The sequence below is a fragment of the Oratosquilla oratoria genome, chromosome 4, assembly GCF_046742065.1.
Source record: "Oratosquilla oratoria isolate Oo_2021 chromosome 4, ASM4674206v1, whole genome shotgun sequence".
Classification (NCBI taxonomy): Eukaryota; Metazoa; Arthropoda; class Malacostraca; order Stomatopoda; family Squillidae; genus Oratosquilla; species Oratosquilla oratoria.
Genome location: NC_134780.1, coordinates 84,002,529 through 84,021,081, shown reverse-complemented (window position 1 = coordinate 84,021,081; position 18,553 = coordinate 84,002,529). Strand labels below are relative to the sequence as shown.

At 38.6% G+C, this 18,553-nt stretch overlaps 1 protein-coding gene across 6 annotated transcripts in view; it reads right to left on the bottom strand.

The window, feature by feature from the left end:
• LOC143025004 (uncharacterized) overlaps nt 1–14,091 on the bottom strand; it is a 45,551-nt gene extending 31,460 nt beyond the window's left edge. Inside the window, exons 1-2 of one of the 6 annotated variants that reach the window (XM_076184606.1) lie at nt 5,672–5,930; nt 1,386–1,430 (exon numbers count right to left, since the gene is read on the bottom strand). The gene's annotated coding sequence lies outside the window, so the exon portion shown is untranslated. Of the gene's footprint in view, nt 1–1,385; nt 1,431–5,295; nt 5,556–5,588; nt 5,931–13,956 lie in introns of those variants that run through there. The other 5 variants (XM_076184608.1, XM_076184603.1, XM_076184605.1 and 2 more) reach the window with 5 other exon arrangements.
• Between the last annotated feature and the right edge of the window lie 4,462 nt (nt 14,092–18,553).

The window sequence follows — 18,553 nt, the reverse complement described above, 5'->3', positions numbered from 1 at the left end:
CTTATACAGCCCAAGCTTGTGGGGAGAAACAAACATGAAATTGGTGTAAACACAATTTGCAAAAACTGCTTGTTACTTCATTATCACAATAAATACTCTAGCAATCCTGATAACAAAGCAACAAGCAATTTTCACAAGTTGTGTTTACACCAATTTCTTGTCCGTTTCTCCCAGCAAGCTTGGGCTATATAAGGAATCAGATGTTTGTCTACTCTCTACTACAAACACCACCACTGAAACCCAATCAATCCAAATCAAAACAAAACCACTATGACAAAAGTTAACATGTACATGTCACCCCCCTCATCCCCCAGAGTTCCAAATACCTTTAGCCCTAACCTTAACCAAATTGCCATCATCCTTAACATTATCTCGGGTGGCGACTTCAACCTCAAGTCGTTGGCCTGGTATGTGAACAACCCTGACGGTTACAGACAGACGGTTTGATCTACAAACACAACTTGACTCACTGACCATCACGAACAACAGCCATAATCACACACACATATACCTCATCAAGCCCTCTACACTACCTCCTCTCCTGACATCATCTTCTATCCCCTCTGTTTAACCCTAACAATTTCATGTTAAGTATTTGGAGCCCTCGGATCCAACCACTTTCCAATCATCATCACCAAAACGTGATGTGCTCCGGTTGGAACAGACACACATACACTAATTACAAGGGAGCAAACTGGGAAGCTCTCACTGAAGAGATAGAACAATAATTGAGACACAAAATGGTACACCAATCACCGACATAGACGCTGCTGTGAACTTTCATTACAATCGTACAAAATGTAGACAAGAAATACATCCCCAGAGGCAAGAGAAAATTACACGACCAACTTTATACCAGAAATCCAAGGCCTCATCAGACAATATGATACTGTTAAGCACAATACCATCCACACCTATCCCTCAGAACATAACAGACCAAATACAAACACTAAATGCTGAGATTAACAACAAATTACATGAACAAAAAACACAAAATTGGCAAACATTTGTCAACACACTTAATCGCAAAACAAACACCAGAAAACTTTACAAGACACTCAAGAGCATGACACTATGCAACAGTAACACAACATGCTCTCACACAGCAATAACCACAACAACAATCAACTTACCGGTACCCTCAAACAGACAACAAGCAAACACACACAAATCGTTTTGCACAGAGAATCCATCTCGCCCCTCACTCTGATGACCGATGCCTCATTCAACATAAAGACTTCCCCACAAACCCTAACTATACACCCTTCACAGCCAGATAAAATATAAAATCCATAACCTTAGGCACTCATCCACCTATGGACCTGAAAATATAAGTAACATCCACCAAAAAAACACACTGGACTACATGGCATACACACACTCACCAACATTGCAATCTACGACTATTCGCACATCACTATACGCAGCATCTGGAAACATGGGAAAATCATTACTTTCCTCAAACCCCACAGTTTCAGCATCACACCAACAAATCACATTTCTCTGCATCTTCTACAAAGTCAACACTTCATACTACAACTCAATATACCACATACCCCCCTTGCTTATTCACAACAGTTTTACACCACTACATACCACACTTCTGATAAACCTCACACAAAGAGTTTTTGATGGCATCAATTCAGATAAGCCCCCACACAAAACACTTCTCATATTACTATACATTAGTAAAGTTTCCAATGCCATCCCTCATCACAATCTCACAAACAAAATATATAACAGACATGCACAATAACAATAATGGCTGACCAATCATCTGGCAGGTAGATATGCCTATTTGTCATATAATGACCAATCATTGCACACCTGAAAATTTAAGAATGGAGTACCACAGGGCTCAGTTCTATCCCCCACACTCTTTAATCTATACACGCACAATACAGCCACATCCGACACCTCTGAAATACAAATCTTTTCTCACACATATGACATAAGAATTACATGCACACACTGTAACACAAAACTGCATAAATACTACAACCATACCTTGATACATTCAATACCCAATTCACTACAAATAGAATTCAAAATAGCCCCAACCAAATTTACAGCCACATCTCACCAACACAACTGTGGAACACAAATAAATACCATGCCATTATATCAACAACACACTGTTACCACACACACACCCAAGATTCTTGGTGTAACATACAATACATCCATGTCATTTAAACAACACATCACAAACATAAGGACTAAATGCACACCTAGACCTAACGCATTTAAATCATGGACCCCTAATCTCACTAAAACACACCACAACACCCTACAGACCATACAAAACAAAGCCCTAAAGACAATAACAGGCTGCACAAATACAACACCTACAGACTCACAGATCTCAAGGAAACTTTGAACTGTTATGTTGTTTTAGTACGGGACTGTCTCTATGCCACCTATCAAACAAGGTAAGGGAAAGGGTCAGTTGTCAGCTCCCCACTGTGTAAAGAAGTGTAGGAAATAAAAAATTAAATTGATAAGGAGATTATGGGTCTCATCTGGAGATCCAATGTTCGCCGGTAAGGACTGCATCTCCTGATGGAGCTGAGGAGATTGACGGATTTTAAAAGTGGGGAGTTTCATTTTCCATCTTGGGCCATTATATGCCCCCCCCCACCCCACCCCCAGCCCATAGACCTCTCTAGGATCAAACACTAAATATGTCTGTGTTGAATTGTGGATGACTATTTCTATAACACTGACTTATACTGTAATAGTAGTAAGATACGAGCACTTCCTTGTATGAAAAGGCAGTAGAAACATAGTCAAAGCTAGACTTAATCTGAAAACTTTGTGTCCGGCCAGAGTTGAGGGCTGATAGATTTTAAGACAAAATCAGGTAAATGATTTTCTCTGATATCCATCTTCCAGCACCACTATATCTATAACTACCAGGTGCTTGTCCCCTATTCAAGTATACCATACATATACAAATTAGCCTATTGCACAAATTCTCTCTTGGAAACACTCCATAGCCCACAGAAACCTGTCATGTCCACTATTTGAGCCCATAGATCACCCAGTACAGAGATTTTTTATGGATATCTAGCATGAATGTACAACAGTAAAAAATAACAATCGATTCTGCATAGCAGCTATGTCTACTTACATAATACTGGGCCTGTTGCCAGGCAATGCTATGCAAGTGTTGTCTCAGCATATCACATACAAACATGTTTCCCTAAATAATCTTAACTAAGTCTGTTGCCACCAAATCTTAATATAATGCTCAGGAATACTCAGCAATACGAGGTCATCCCAGAAAATTGTTTAAAAGCCACAGCCATACAGCAGTGAGGAAAATTTAATTTAGTCACAGAATTGTTAACATCTGGAACTCTACCCAACAAAGTAATCGCAGCAACAGGTTTGGATGCTTTTAAAAAGGAGCTGGATGAAGATTGGAAGGGCAACTGGTATCTCTACACAACACCAGCGGCATAGAAGTTTGCAGCAAATGATTTCTGGCGACTACAGGACTTTCCTCATCAGCCCAAAAGAGATAAGATAAAGATGTTGATGATGATGATGTGTACTGACATGTTTGGAACTCACTTTTTAGCAGATCCTACCCTGGAAAAAAAATCCAGGAAAGAAATTGGTTCCCATTTAAAGACTAGAGAACACTATTATACTCTGGCCTTTAAATATAAAGACCATGAAGCAGAAATGTATAATAGCTATCTTCAGTGATACCTCTATTAAACGAGAACACAAGAAAAATCTTATTCTCAGTCCCTAAGTGGTTAAGGTATTACCAAGTATGAAAACATCCGAGAGTAGCCAAGAAAAGAGGGAAAGAGGGAGGGGTGGTGAATAGGAGCGGATGAAATGGGTGAGAGTGGATAATGCCTTTGAATTTAGCTAACTCCCCTGAAAGGTGGAAAAAGCTGTTGGTATATAAATATATATATATATATATATATATATATATATATATATATATATATATATATATATATATATATATATATATATATATATATATATATGTTGGCAAGAAATAAAAATGCCAAAATATTACACTTTTGGTCATTTTCCTGAATACTGTACAAGACATAATTTTTTTAATTAAGCTAACATAGGGAAATTAAATACATAAAGTAACATTTATAATACAGGTCAACTGTTTGATGTGATGGAATCCGAATCTAGATTGACTGTACGGTAAAACCACCTTAGGACATAAATCCCTCAGGAAAAATACTATAGCACTAAAACCCATCACGGGGATTTTATCCAAATTGCAAGGGGATGCTGGTTAACGAGATTAACTAAACAAACCTGGTGTGGATTGTTCAAGTTTGATATCTGACCAGAATTTGGCTATAATGGAAATAAGTTCATATTTTTTTTTATCCTCAGCAATGGTAATTATAATTTCGAACTTGTTTTTTCTTAATCTGTATTTGATGTATTTGATTTATTGTCAAATAAACTTATTATTATTATCATTATATAAGAATAATTATGGAATAAGTGTTGGTCTTATGAAGCCTTGTGAGCGAGTGCAAGGGGACTTCCCAAGGGGATCCAAATTTGAAACTGTTACTTTTGCTTGATTTGATCAAGTAACTGAGGTGTTGCTATGGTAATTCATAGATAAGGACTGACTGAAAGACCAACTCCCAGGGAGGAGTGGATGGGGTATTAATGAGGTCAATAGACCTAGAGTATTTGAGCAGTAGGTAGAACAAGTAATACTTAAGGTTAAAGAAAGAAAAAAAAATGAGAATCAATAAGGGAGAAATATCTACCATGTGGATGATGTTCATTGTAGGTTAATTATTCCCCATGAAGTTTATTTATTATTACCAGCATGGGTGGAGACTGGGGTCAAATTATGTTATGTTATGAAGGCTATTTCTACAACAAGAAATAACTTAACCAAAACATCCATTTGCTGGGAGTGCTCCACCAGGTCTGCATTAAGCTATAAATGGGCCTTGATCATTGATTTGGAAGGATGTTGTATCATTATTGGAAGTGAAAGTAGATTATGGGGATGTGCTGCCAAGATAATTATTTTTGGAGTACCATAATTATTAAAACAAATAATTTTATTAAGATCTTCAGTATAGTCTTTGTTACCAAATATTTTTTTGTCTGGGTGGTAATCATAATGTATTAATTAATGAGTGTTTATTTGATATGTATATTATCTATATTCATATGAATTATTGCTATATTTGTACTGTAACAATGGTAAATAACGCAATCTAAAGCAAATGTTTGTTATATTTATATTACGAGATCAATTAAATTAATTACCTGCCAAATCACAAATGGATATTAGTTTTCTTAGTATACAAGGCTAATTGTATTCACTGAGAATGTTCACAACCCCTTGCACTCCTGGGTAAAACCTCCTCAACGGTATTTTGTGTGAAGGGGGTTTTATGTGAAGGGGGTTTTGTGTATAGGGGGTTTAGTCCTATTGTATTTTTCCTGAGGGGTTTACATCCTAAGGGTCTGTCCGTACACCATCTTGACTATGACCACTTCGAATTTCATTTTCAACTATCAAATCAATTTCTTATTATGTTATGCAGGTACACTTAACTTCACTCATACTTTCTCCTCAAGATGCTGATCATAGGACGCAAATGCGTGAAGCAGGAGCTTAATAGTCACAGAACAACGTTACCAAAACAAGACTGATGATGAAATCCGTTGACGCCTTTGAAACGACAGCGACTCAGCGCTTTTTTCTTTTTTGAAATATAGTGGGTTGTACTAATTTTTCTTGCTCTTTGTATTCATAATTCTTCTATATATTTTAGATATTCTTCTATTGTTCTTTCATCTGGATCTTTGAACGACAGAATTTCTTGTATTGTCGTGTTTTCATTTACACAGAATTTTCTTCCAGTGTCTTGTGAACCTTCACAATCTAAGATGAAATTATGCAAAGTTCCAACTTCTATATCTTGGCATATCACACGGTACTTCTGTAAATTTCTTCTTCCGATTTAATTATAATGAGTTTGTTATACGTACAAACATTAGATTAGATTCATAAGAGTTATCCATATGTTATCTTCTTTAATTTCTGTTTTATATGTGCGATATACAGCTAAATTAGCTTCTTCTTCTGGTTATATTTTCCAAATTCGTGTTCCCATTTTTGTACGGCAGCTTTTATCTGTATGGTGTCGTGCACAATGATTAAGCGTGTAAATAAAAGTCATTCCATACTCATTCTTTTTAGGATTTCGAAAATGTTTATATTTATATAATTCATGCATCTTTTTTATCTACCACTGATTTTGTTTCCCGTGTAATTTCCATTAAGATTTCTTCAAATTTTTGTTTTTTCATCAAGAACATGTTTATACCTGAATTTGCATTTCATCTCTCAGTCATGCTACTACTAACAATTCCTCCTAAGTGTTTCTTCTGCTACATCGTGAAGCCCACACTTGCCTCCACACCACATTTAAAATTTTCTGCAATTTTTCTAAGTCTCTCTTACTTCAATCTGTTACTGCTCCAGCAGTCAATATACTTGGTAACATTACACTCTTCCAATAAGGTCCTATTAGAATTTTTTTTACATGATGTTGCCACAACTGAGAAAGTTAATCCCGCATTTTTCTTGTTAGTTCGATTTTCTTCTCTATATAATATTTCATGTGTTTCTTTTTGTCTGGGATGGCAATACCATTATATCTTATTTCGGTTACCATACTAATACCTTCTATTCCATCTGACTTATTTTCCTTCCTGTTGATGATTAGATAATAAATTTTTCCTATATATGTAGTACCTCTTGATAATTATTGAATATAATAATAGATTTCTGTTTTTTCCTATTATTTGTATTAAAACATCATCAGTTGTGCAGTTTTTTTTTTCTTCTTCATGATCTGATTCATTATTAATACAAATATGATGGAAGATCCAGTATAACATTGTCTTATACCACTACTTACTATCATTTCTCCTATTTTACTATTCCCATGTCTATCTCGGTCTTGTGTCCTGTATACATTCAGTAACATTGCTACCATGCTTCAAGGATTTTATCATAGTCTATCTAGTGAGTCAAATGCTTTTTCAAAATCAAGAGCTGTCACTAATAATTGCCATTTCATACTTTATTGTCCTCCAGGCAGTAGTTCAAAATAGATTTGTAATTTTCTAATATTCTAATATCGGTAAATCCGGTTTGTAATACGCTGAACTCTCATTCCTAGGTATACCAGTATGTCACCTTTTATGAAACCATTATTTGTGAGTGCAATTGGTCGCTACTCTTTTACTTTTGTTTTGGGGATCATTATTGTTTTTTTTTTATGTTTTGGGATTAATTTGTATTTTACATAATTATCTAAACATTTTGGCTATTCTTGCAGACATCGTAACACCATCTGGTACTGGTTGTTTCCCTGTCTTAATTTTTCATTTTATTATTTCTTTTATTGTTATTTTCCTTGCGATTTCCCATCTAGGCTATCCATCTATTATATTATTTCTTTTGACGATAAGAAAAACAATAATGAATACTCTCCCTGACTTAAACGCTGTGCATTTACTCAGTTAAGATAAACTATATTTATAGTTACCGAGGGTTATGTGCGAGTAAACTTCTAATTTCTGCAACGAATGTAAGATGCATCACAAAAACTTGTTAGGATTCGATACCCTCCACTAGCCGCGCGAACTGTCATCCATTACTTCCTGTTCAAGATTCTAATAATTTATATGACAAATGAGACTTTTGACTGTTAATCATCACAGAGATTTTAGGTAGAAAATATTACACATCCATCAAACATGACCAATCAAATTTATGTAGGTTAACAGTGGATTACGTTATGTTTCTCTAGATACAATATGGCTAGGTCCGCCTTTAGGCGGTTCTTTTCCCCCTGAAGGCGGTAAAACAAGCTTACGCCTATTTCCTACTTTTTTCTTCAATATGGCACTCCAAGTTCAGAAAATTATGTTACAAGCAATTCAATGATTAGAATAATGACAGATATCAACGACATTGTTTTATATTGGTGCTAGGCGAAACAACATTATGTAATGCACAGTCGTAAACTTTTCATAAAATTCACGTATTTCAACAATAATTTTTAGCAATCCTTTATGATATATCTGATGTATTACAATAGATAAATCTTCAACTGATTATCTTAGATACTACACTGTGAAAACTCGTATGGTCATGTTTTCATACATATATCAATTACAAGGTATTACAAAGACGGAGCATGCCGACAGACCTTTTGGTCCATTACTAGGTCGGATGCTGAAAAATTATAATAATGATAAATAAATAAAAAATAAAAATGAAAAATATATAATAATATAGATAATAACAAATTAAATAAATAGATGCATAGGTTATAGTTAAATAATAACACGTAAGTATTTAGTAACAAATTGACAGATACATATACCAAAAGCTTTCCCCTACACGGGGTTAGCCAAAAAGAAAAAGGCATAGAAACCACTCCCACCCATTCCATTTCCTATATATTCCACTCTCCTCCACCCTCCTCCCTCCCTCTTATCTTGGCACCTCCTGGATGACGGGTCATCCCTGCATCCTGTCCACTGCCCTGGGTCAGAAGCAGTGTCGCAAGACACAACACATCCACAGCAAGGCCGCTTCATAAATTCGGCGACCCCTCCTCTCCGTCCCCCCATGCAGAAAAGGAGAAGACGGGGAGAAATCCCTTCGGGTTGCATCAATTTTTTTTCTCATACATACTTCCTCACCCCCCATCCCCCACCCACTCCCCCTCATGCAGCACAGCATCATCTATACACAACCCCTCTCCATTCACCCCTATCTTCTGTCCTCTCCCGTCCTTCCTCCACAGACATTCCTCTCTTTTGTATTGCCCCTTTCACCCCATCCATCCATCTCATCCTAGGACGCCCCCTCATATTCACTCCTCCCACCTCTGCCTTCCACACCTCTTTTACTAATCTCTCTTCACTCATTCTTTCCATGTGTCCAAACCATCCCAACACTCTTTCATCAACCCTATCTCCCAGCTCCCTTTCCACCCCTGTTCTCCTCCTCACCTCCTCATTTCTCACTCTATCTAGCCTAGTAACCCCTATCATACTTCTCAGATAACTAACAATAAATGAAAATAGAAAAATAATGATAAACAGGACAAATAATAACAAACAAATAAACCAATGATTAGATGACAGTCGTTACAGCATCTTGCTTAGGTGTATAAACAAATCTTAAAGCTTCGAACTGAGCTACGTTGCACTGCCTTTGCAGTTAGCAAAGTTGTTTCTACCCACTTCCAAACTAAATATATTTCCTGGCAGTTTGAGACCATTATTTCTTGTTTGATTCTCATTCAATATGAACATTTATGTCAATTCTCTTTGGAATCTTAAAGACCTGTATCAAGTCACCTCTGAGTCTACGCTTTTTTAGGGAAAACAGATTCATGTGTTTTAGTTGATTTTCGTATGATTTATTTTTGATATTTGGAATCAGTTTTGTGGCTCGCCGTTGTACTTTTTTCCAATCTGTCAATGTCTATAATGAGATTCGGTAACCATACGGAAACAGTATATTCCAAGTGTGGACGAACTAACGATTTATATAGCTTGTTAATGAGAGATGGACTTTTGAAGTCAAAAGATCGCGCAATCAGTCTAGAATCTTATTTGCTTTCTCAGAGGCTGAAATACACTGCTTAGATGATTTGAGATCGTTACTGATAATTACACCGAGGTCCTTTTCAGTATCCACTTTTGTTAACAAACCTCAAAATAACTTGTAATCGTACCTACTCTTATTTTTATCTATGTGCATAACCTTGCAAATACTTGTGTTAAATTTCTTTAGCCACTTTTCAGACCATTGCTGTAATTTATCTAAATCTTCTTGAATATCTAATTGATTTAAGTGATCATATGCCATTCCGCACATTTTTGTATCATCAGCAAATTTGTAGGTCTACGATGACATCTAATGATAACGAATTAACAGAAAACAATACGAAACTAATATAAATATATATATATATATATATATATATATATATATATATATATATATATATATATATATATATATATATATATATATATATATATATATATATATATATATATATATATAACGAAATGAAGTGCTTAACATCCTAAAAATATCCTTCATACATCTGTAGTCGACCACAGGAATACCCCCAAATCCCCCTCCTCCCTCCCTCTCCCCCATCTTATCTCTCCTGCCATTCAAACTAAAAACCTGTTCATAGAGGTCTTGCATCTTCGCATCAAATAACGACATTACATTTACAAATTTGCATTCACATTTGTTCATGAATGTAACAGGGAAATTACTGACTACAATATAGTATGTTAGTTTAAATGAAATGCATTATCTTTAACTTTTAATAAATGGGTACAAAGCTTCCTGGGCCAATTATATTCAGATGAGATGTTAAGATTTGTTTATGGTTTCAGTTCCTCTGAATTCGATGGTGTATGGTGTATGTGATGTATTATTTTGTTTCTGTTGGTGAATTCCAAGGCACTTCAACAACTTCAGTTCGATTTATGCTGTAAACATGAATGTTCCGTTCCTAGGGATGTAATATTGACGTTTAGATAATATATAACATCAAAAGTGACCAAATTTTCACATTGAATGAGAATCAGACAAGAAACAATGGTCTCAAACTGTCCGGAAATAGATTCAATTTGGAAGTAGGTATAAACAACTTTGCCAACCGTGTAGTTAATGAATGGAATAAACTTCCTGCACAGGTAGTGCAATGTAGTTCAGTTCGAAGCTTTAAGAATCATTTAGATAAATACCTAAGTAAGATGCTGTAATGATTATAATTTATGTTATATTATTTGTTTTTGTTTTGTTATAATTTGTCTGTCTGATTTTCAATTATTATTAGTTATATGTCAATTTATAATCATTTACTATTTACCTTTTTGTTTGTTATTCAACTATACCTATGCATTTATTTATGTATTTTATTTGTTATTTTTACATTATTATAGTTTTAATTTATTATTAATATGATTTTTTTTTCATCCGACCTAGATATGGATCAAAAGGTCTCCTGTCGGCATGCTCCGCCTTTGTAATCCTTTGTAATATATATATATATATATATATATATATATATGTATATATATATATAATTGAGTCATGTCACAATAAAAATAGTTTTGAAAATAATATGAATTTAAGCTTAGGTTTGTATAAATTAGATGATTTCATTATTAAAAAGATTGTAAATAATTCTTCTGGAATCGGGTAACATTGGACCTTTCCCAGTTCCGCTACTACCATGTACATATTGTGACCTGTGGTCATTTTTTGTATCCTTTGTACCCTGACGATGTCTTGAGTAGACGGAAACATTCGGTATTAATTTATTTTACTTTCCATGTGGTTTCTGCAGATATATATATATATATATATATATATATATATATATACATATGTATATATATATATATATATATATATATATATGTATATATACATATGTGTGTGTGTGTGTGTGTGTGTGTGTGTGTGTGTGTGTGTGTGTGTGTGTGTGTGTGTGTGTGTGTGTGTGTGTGTGTGTGTGTGTGTATGCGTGTGTGCGTGAGTGTATGTGTGTGTGAGTGTATGTGTGTGTGTGTGTGTGTGTGTGTGTGTGTGTGTGTGTGTGTGTGTGTGTGTGTGTGTGTGTGTGTGTGTGTGTGTGTGTGTGTGTGTGTGTCTAAAGGCAGACAGATATGGAGGTGAGGTGGCAAAATGAAACGTTAAGGCTAGAGTATGGAGTTTTATTCAGAAACAGACGTTTCGACCTCTTCGGCCTTCCTCGGGAAGGCCCAAGAGATCGAAACGTGTGGTTCTGAATAAAAATCCATAATCTAGCCTTAACGTCTCATTTTGCCACATCACCTCCATATTTGTCTGTCTTTACACACACACACACACACACACACACACATATATATATATATATATATATATATATATATATATATATATATATATATATATATATATATAACTACAATTTACATGTACATTTGATGGTCGTCACCGTCAAGATGGGTTTTCATGAGATATTATGCCAATATCAAACTAAGTATCGCCTTCGTGAGATGGCGGAAAAGCAGGTGCATCGATTTAAAGAGAAATATATCGAGTGATAGCAAACATCTTATTGTGCGAATGTTATTACGCATCTTATCGAATGGGAAATGCATGTTAAAAATCGTGCTTCGTAACACTTGAATAACATATTCTTATCCGTCGTGCAATACACTGATTGGAAGTCTCAAAACAGCCCGAAAACAAGGAAGTGGCGAGACCACTACATTATTTTCGCATGGATCAAGTAGTTCCAATGGAAATGTAATTAAACAATGTGCTTCCCCGTTACACGATAAAATTTGTATAATATTTTTGTGTTTGCACCTTACAATGAAACATGGGATTGTTTTGGTTACATAGATAACTTCAGAGATAGCCGCTTCAAAATGTACTAGTTGGCAACTTTTCACGTTCGCCATTTAAAAAATAGCGCCAAGTCTCTTCGATTGCAATGTAAATCCTTTGGTTCTGCCTTACTGTTGATGTAACCTTATGTCCAAAAAGTTAATTTGTTCACAATTACATATTCTTAAAACTAGGTTTCAAACATTTACTATGGTTTTGCGCTACTAAGAAGATTGTAATTTAAGGGTACCTGCGATGCTGATCAACTTAAAGAGTTAGCTATTTCTAATTATTCTGATGTATTACAATTACTATGATCTCGCTTAAAAATATTCGTTGGACCCTTTGAGCCCCCAAAATTCTGTAAGATAAATACAATAATCCATTGAAAGAACAAAACAACCAGATTAATATTTTTGTCTTATTTTACCTTGAATGTGCTGACATTCAGCGGAAAACAACCTAGAATGAGTCAAAATAATGTCAACAAAGTGATCTCCAAATAAAGAATTGAATATTCAAATATGTATCAACGTCCAATTCTGCTCCAGGATAAAACGATAACGTAATTGTGAAACGAAAAATTTTCGACACAGAAATACAAAACAGGGAATATATAAGATTTCACATTCATTGACATCAATTAGTACATGGCTTACAGAATAGGAGTAAGATGGATCTTTACAAGATTATACTGGGAAACAGTTATGTTATAAACATTTAACCCTCACCACCGATCTTGGGTACATATGTACAAAGATGTACATAGCGGGACTGGTAGGTGAGATTTTTTTTTTAATTCCAATCACAACTCGCCCGGCGTGGGTGACATTTCTTGTTTTGTTTTTTTATACATTTTTTCTATTTTACACCATATTTGTTTATGCTTCGGTGTGACGACAATATTCACATAAATCTAGTATTATTTTACCTCTTTACCTTTTCGTACAATCACCTAAAGTTTGTTTACAGTACATGCTCGATGAACAGACGACTTTGTGTTCTTGTCAGCGAACATACTGAGTACCATTATGCAACCAGAAAATATCGCTTACGTAATCGCTGGCACGCTTGAGTTGGGATGGTCATGCAGTCCCTTTGTGTGACTGACCTTGGCAACAATCTCTTGTGTTGTGGAAGATGAGCGACAACTTCGAAAGACGTTTCCCACAGATAAATAAAATTTTCTGGCAACAAATTTTACTGAATTGAATGTGCGTTACTGCAACGAAGGTTTTGAAATGCATCAGTTGACTCACCCAGTGCGGTGGCATGATTAGTATAATCTGGTCAAGATTGCACGAGTTTATTAATTCAGTAGGCGTTACTGTAGAGTAGGGGTCGTTATCATAATTACCATAATTGCTACCATGCCCTGGGGGATTAATAAGTGTCATGAGAAACAGACATTTGGGAATAAATGCTAAGGGGCGATTGTATGAAGGGGTGCTTGTGCCAACAGCACTTGTCAGCTCACTTACCGAATCGGAGTTATTTCCTGGTTCTTCTGGTTCCTGTTTCGTCGTTAGTTTCTTTCTCACTTTGCAATCCCCCAACGCACTTACTCGCTTCTCTCACTCTACAATCTACCTTTATATAAAACCACTAGCGAGACTATTTCTAATTCTAACACATACTTGCACCTTTTCACTGCTCGCTTCACATACGCACTAACCTACGACTCAGCTCACGCCCCATTCGCCTTCCTCTCTACATCATGAACTTTGACATCATGTCGGGGGTGACAACTGCACACCTCTTCCTGCACCAAATTCACCACATTCATACAACACCCCACACCCCTCGATCTCGAGGTCAACCTATTCTTTGTCTTTTTCGTCTCCTCCACTTCATACTTCGTAGTCCTGCAGCCATCTCGGAGGACGTCTATTGCGCTGCGGTCGTCGGGGCGTCGCTCCCCCATCCACTACCAAGTCGTGATTATCTTCCTCGTTTTCTCCGCCCTTCACCACACGACGGAGATCCAGGATATGTCGCACCAGTCCCTCAACAGAGATGTTCCGCGAATTGACCTACGTTACGATCCCTCTTGTCAACTGTGACGTGCATTTACCATCCTTTGGCACCACCCATGCTTCCTCCCCCACCTGTTCTGAGGCAGCGCCGTCTTCAGCATTGCCTGGTAGCACCGGCCCTACCCTGGGATGTCGTCAATCATGTTTAGATATGGTTTTCTGTGGAACTGAGTGTTCGTCTTGGCCTGACCAAGGGGACATATCATACCAGAAGACTGCCTCCATGGGCGGTATTAGTGCCCTCTCGGTGATGGACTTAATAGTGCGATGGTGTCGTTCTACTATTCCATTTCCGCTCCGTCGGTACGCAGCCCTAAAGAAACGTCTCGAACTTCACTTGTCCAGCATTTCTTTCAGTGCTCCCGAACCAAACGCGGTGCTATTATACATCAGGACCTCATCCCCTGGATCCCGTTCCAGAAATATCTCATTCATCACCCGTGCAATTTCCTCTCCCGTCGCCGTCTTCAGCTCCCATCAGACGGCGAAGCGTCCTGGGCCACAGTCAACCATCGATAAGTACATGCTCCGCCGATAGTGGGTTACGTCGACCGCCAACCTCCTCCAGTTCTCTTCTACGCTAAGTTCACCCACTGCGTGCGGTCTAGAGGCGGGATCTATTGATTGACATCGGACACATGCTCTCACTGCCCGCCGGACTTCTTCCCTAGTTATATTCGGGTCAATTTTTCTTGCTAAGAACAATGACCTATCAATACCTAGGTGATGCATTCCATACAACTCTTTCGCGCATAGGGACCCTGCGGTCCGGCGCACACTTCAACCTTCTCCTCTTCCTGTTCTTCCGGCACCCTCAGCCAACTTTTCTTTACTCTGGTTAGTGTATCCGCTTTGTTCACTCCCGATGGCACTTGGGTTACGCTCATTTTCACGCTGAACTCCTCTATTAATTCATTCAGGATCCCAAGACGCCGTTTCACAATGACCTCTGCTGCCCGTTTCGTGTGTATTCTCTTCTCAGCCGTCAGCATTGAGTTCATCCATCCCGCCACCGTGGCTGAGTCTGTCCTGATTTCGATCTCGCGTAGCCCCCATTTCAGCGCCAAATTGATTCCTTTTACAACCGCATCCAACTCCGATACGTTAATATAATGGTAGTCATCCTTTTTGCGCTGACACGCTCCATCTTCGACTATCACATCTCCTATCTCCAAGAATACGCCGGTTGCTATACTGCTAGTATCACACCATATTACACCTACATCCTGTTGTGGTGCACTCCACTGTACTCTCACTGTACCATTGTGTCTCACGGTCAGTCGTACGACGTCACGTATCATCGTAAGGGTGCCCTCATCAACCTTGCCTATCCAATCCTTCGACCCTGACCACCTCTTAATATAACTGCACGCTACACGGAGCCAACCAACGATCGGGTAGTAACCAACCAATTCGCCGCATAGGGAGAAGAACTCTCGTCTGTTCATCTCGTTCTTTACATTCGGGATCTCGTTGCTTCTCATGAACAGCAGGTTTCCCCTCCCGTCTTACTCTAGTTGCGGTCCCAACACCGTTCCTCCTGCCATCGGTCCCGGGTCCTTCGAGACTAATCCAAACCGAGTTAAGTGTTCCACTTCGTCCGATGCCGGTACAACAGTATCATCCACCACATCGAGATAGGAGTCCGTGCCCTTCTTCATCGCTTCAGTCTTCTCTAATACTATCTTCAGGATCCTCGTCGTTATCATCGGAGGTGAACACAGCCCAAATCCCAGTCTGGTCAAGCAATATGTTTTACTTTTATATTCTATTAGTTGGTATTTCCATAGCTTCTTCGCCACGTTAGTTTGTAGGTAAGCCGTCCGTAGATCTACAACCGTGGACGGCCCCCTTATTTGGCGCCATTTGAGTAGGGTCTCGTTACATACGTCTACAAAAGCATCGCCAGTATGACACCTCAAGAACTTGTTCAGCTCTCGGAAATCCAACACCAGTTGCTCTTTGTTCTTGGTTTGCACCACTGCCATTAGAGGTAAGATTCCATCCTCCACCGGTTCCTCCCAGGGACTCAAAATTCCCTCATCAATCCACCACTCTACTTCAATGTCAAATTCACCGCTTCCCACCTCTCCATGAGTCTGTTAGTAGAAGTCGACTTTGTTCTTCAATAGAAGTGATTTTTTTTTTATCACTCTACCTCCCACTTCTGGCCATCAAATTCCAGCAGGAAGTCTTTGTCCTCAATTGTACAAGGTACCGGCTTCTCGTTAAGGTCGAGCTTCGCGGCGACACTGCCCTTCACGGCCCTCATTGTCATTCTTACGTCTATTTCCGGCCTCTGAAGGCTTCTCCCTTTCTTTTTCGTACTCGAGTCACGAATCGCTCCAACGCTCACTTGCATGACGACAAACGTGACTTCTCCAAGCTGTGCAATTGTATCCATTGCCAGTACCACTTCAATTCCCTCTATGGCCGTCCTGATAACAAGCACTCTTAGTCGTATCGGAATGCCTTCCACCGTCATTTCAACTTCTTGGTCCCCCTCGTACTTTGTCTTCCTTCCGTCAACTGTCATCAGGACCATATCTCCCTGTCTAAGTTCTTTAATCAAGTTGGCCGTTACAATCGTGGTTGGACAGCCGGAATCTACTAGTGCTCTTGCACGTCTTCCCCTCAACCAGACATCTACAATCGGCATACAGAGCGTCCTTACATTTCTTGGGCGGCCGCTCGCATAGCAGCCGCCCATTGTCCGTTTCCCTGCTCGCAGTGTCGAGAAATATGTCCAGGTTCTTTGCATTTGTAACAGATAGAATCCGTCTCACTATTATTCCTCGCGAGGTGCCCTGGACGCCCACACGCATAACAACGGATCCTAGATGGTCCCCTCCATCCGCTGTAGTCACTCCTGGACTCCCCCGTTTTACCTCTTCTATTGTCCGGTGGAGGACCCTGGGTCTCGTGTAAGTCCTTTCGGTTTCTTTGTTGCCATGGCAGCTAAAGGCCCACCCTTTTGTGCCCTTATGAGAAGTCCTGCACGGACTATCAACATGCTCATGCTCGCCAAAACGGTATTATTTACCTCCTGTAGTCCAGCGGATACGCTATCTGGAAAGCCATTTACAAAAACCATTCTAACTAATTGATCCAAGCCTTCGCTTTTGAATGTCGGCAGTTCCGCTAATCTCCTAATTTCGTTGGCAAAAACGTCGACCTATTTGCGAGCCCAGTGCATTCTTTGCAGCTGATTAAACAATTCGAGTGGACTCTCAGTGAATGCCTCTTCCAGACTTTTTTCACTTTGGATCTGCTCGATCACTATCTCTTGTTTCTAGGTAGATGGCCAATGCGTCGCCTTCCAGGTTAAGGGCAATATATATGGCTCACGACGTCAGTGACACTGATTAATTTTGCCACTAATTCTGCCTTTTTGAGCCACCCGCCGACGTCTCCATTGCCATCAAATGGCTTTAGGGTGATATTGCTAATCTTGAATGGTTCCTTCGTGCTAGTCACCTCGGCCATCTCTAGCGCCTAGATAGCTTGTCTGCTCACTTACCTAATCAAAGTTATTTCCTGGTTCTTCTAATTCCTGTTTCTTTGCTAGTTTCTCTTTCACTTTTTAATGCCCCCAACGCACTTACTCGCTTCTCTCACTCTACAATCTACCTTTACCTAAAACCACTAGCTTTTCCATTTCTAATTCTAACACATTTAAACTTTCACCTTCTCATTATTAGCTCCACATACGCCTCAGCTTTCGCCCCATTTGCCCTCCTCTCTACCTCGTGACCTTTGACCCCGTGCCGGGGGTGTCAACGGCACGCTACCTGTACCACATTCACCACATGCATATCACAGCACTGTATGGGACAGAAACATGGAACATAAGAGAGGAAGGGTTTAAATGTATTTGAGATGAAATGCCTAGAAGTTATGGTAGGGGTTACTAGGCTGTATAGAGTGAGAAACGAGGAGGTGAGGAGGAATGGGGGTGGAAAGGGAGTTAGGAGATAGGGTTGATGAAAGAGTATTGGGATGGTTTGGACACATGGAAAGGATGACTGAAGAAATATTAGTA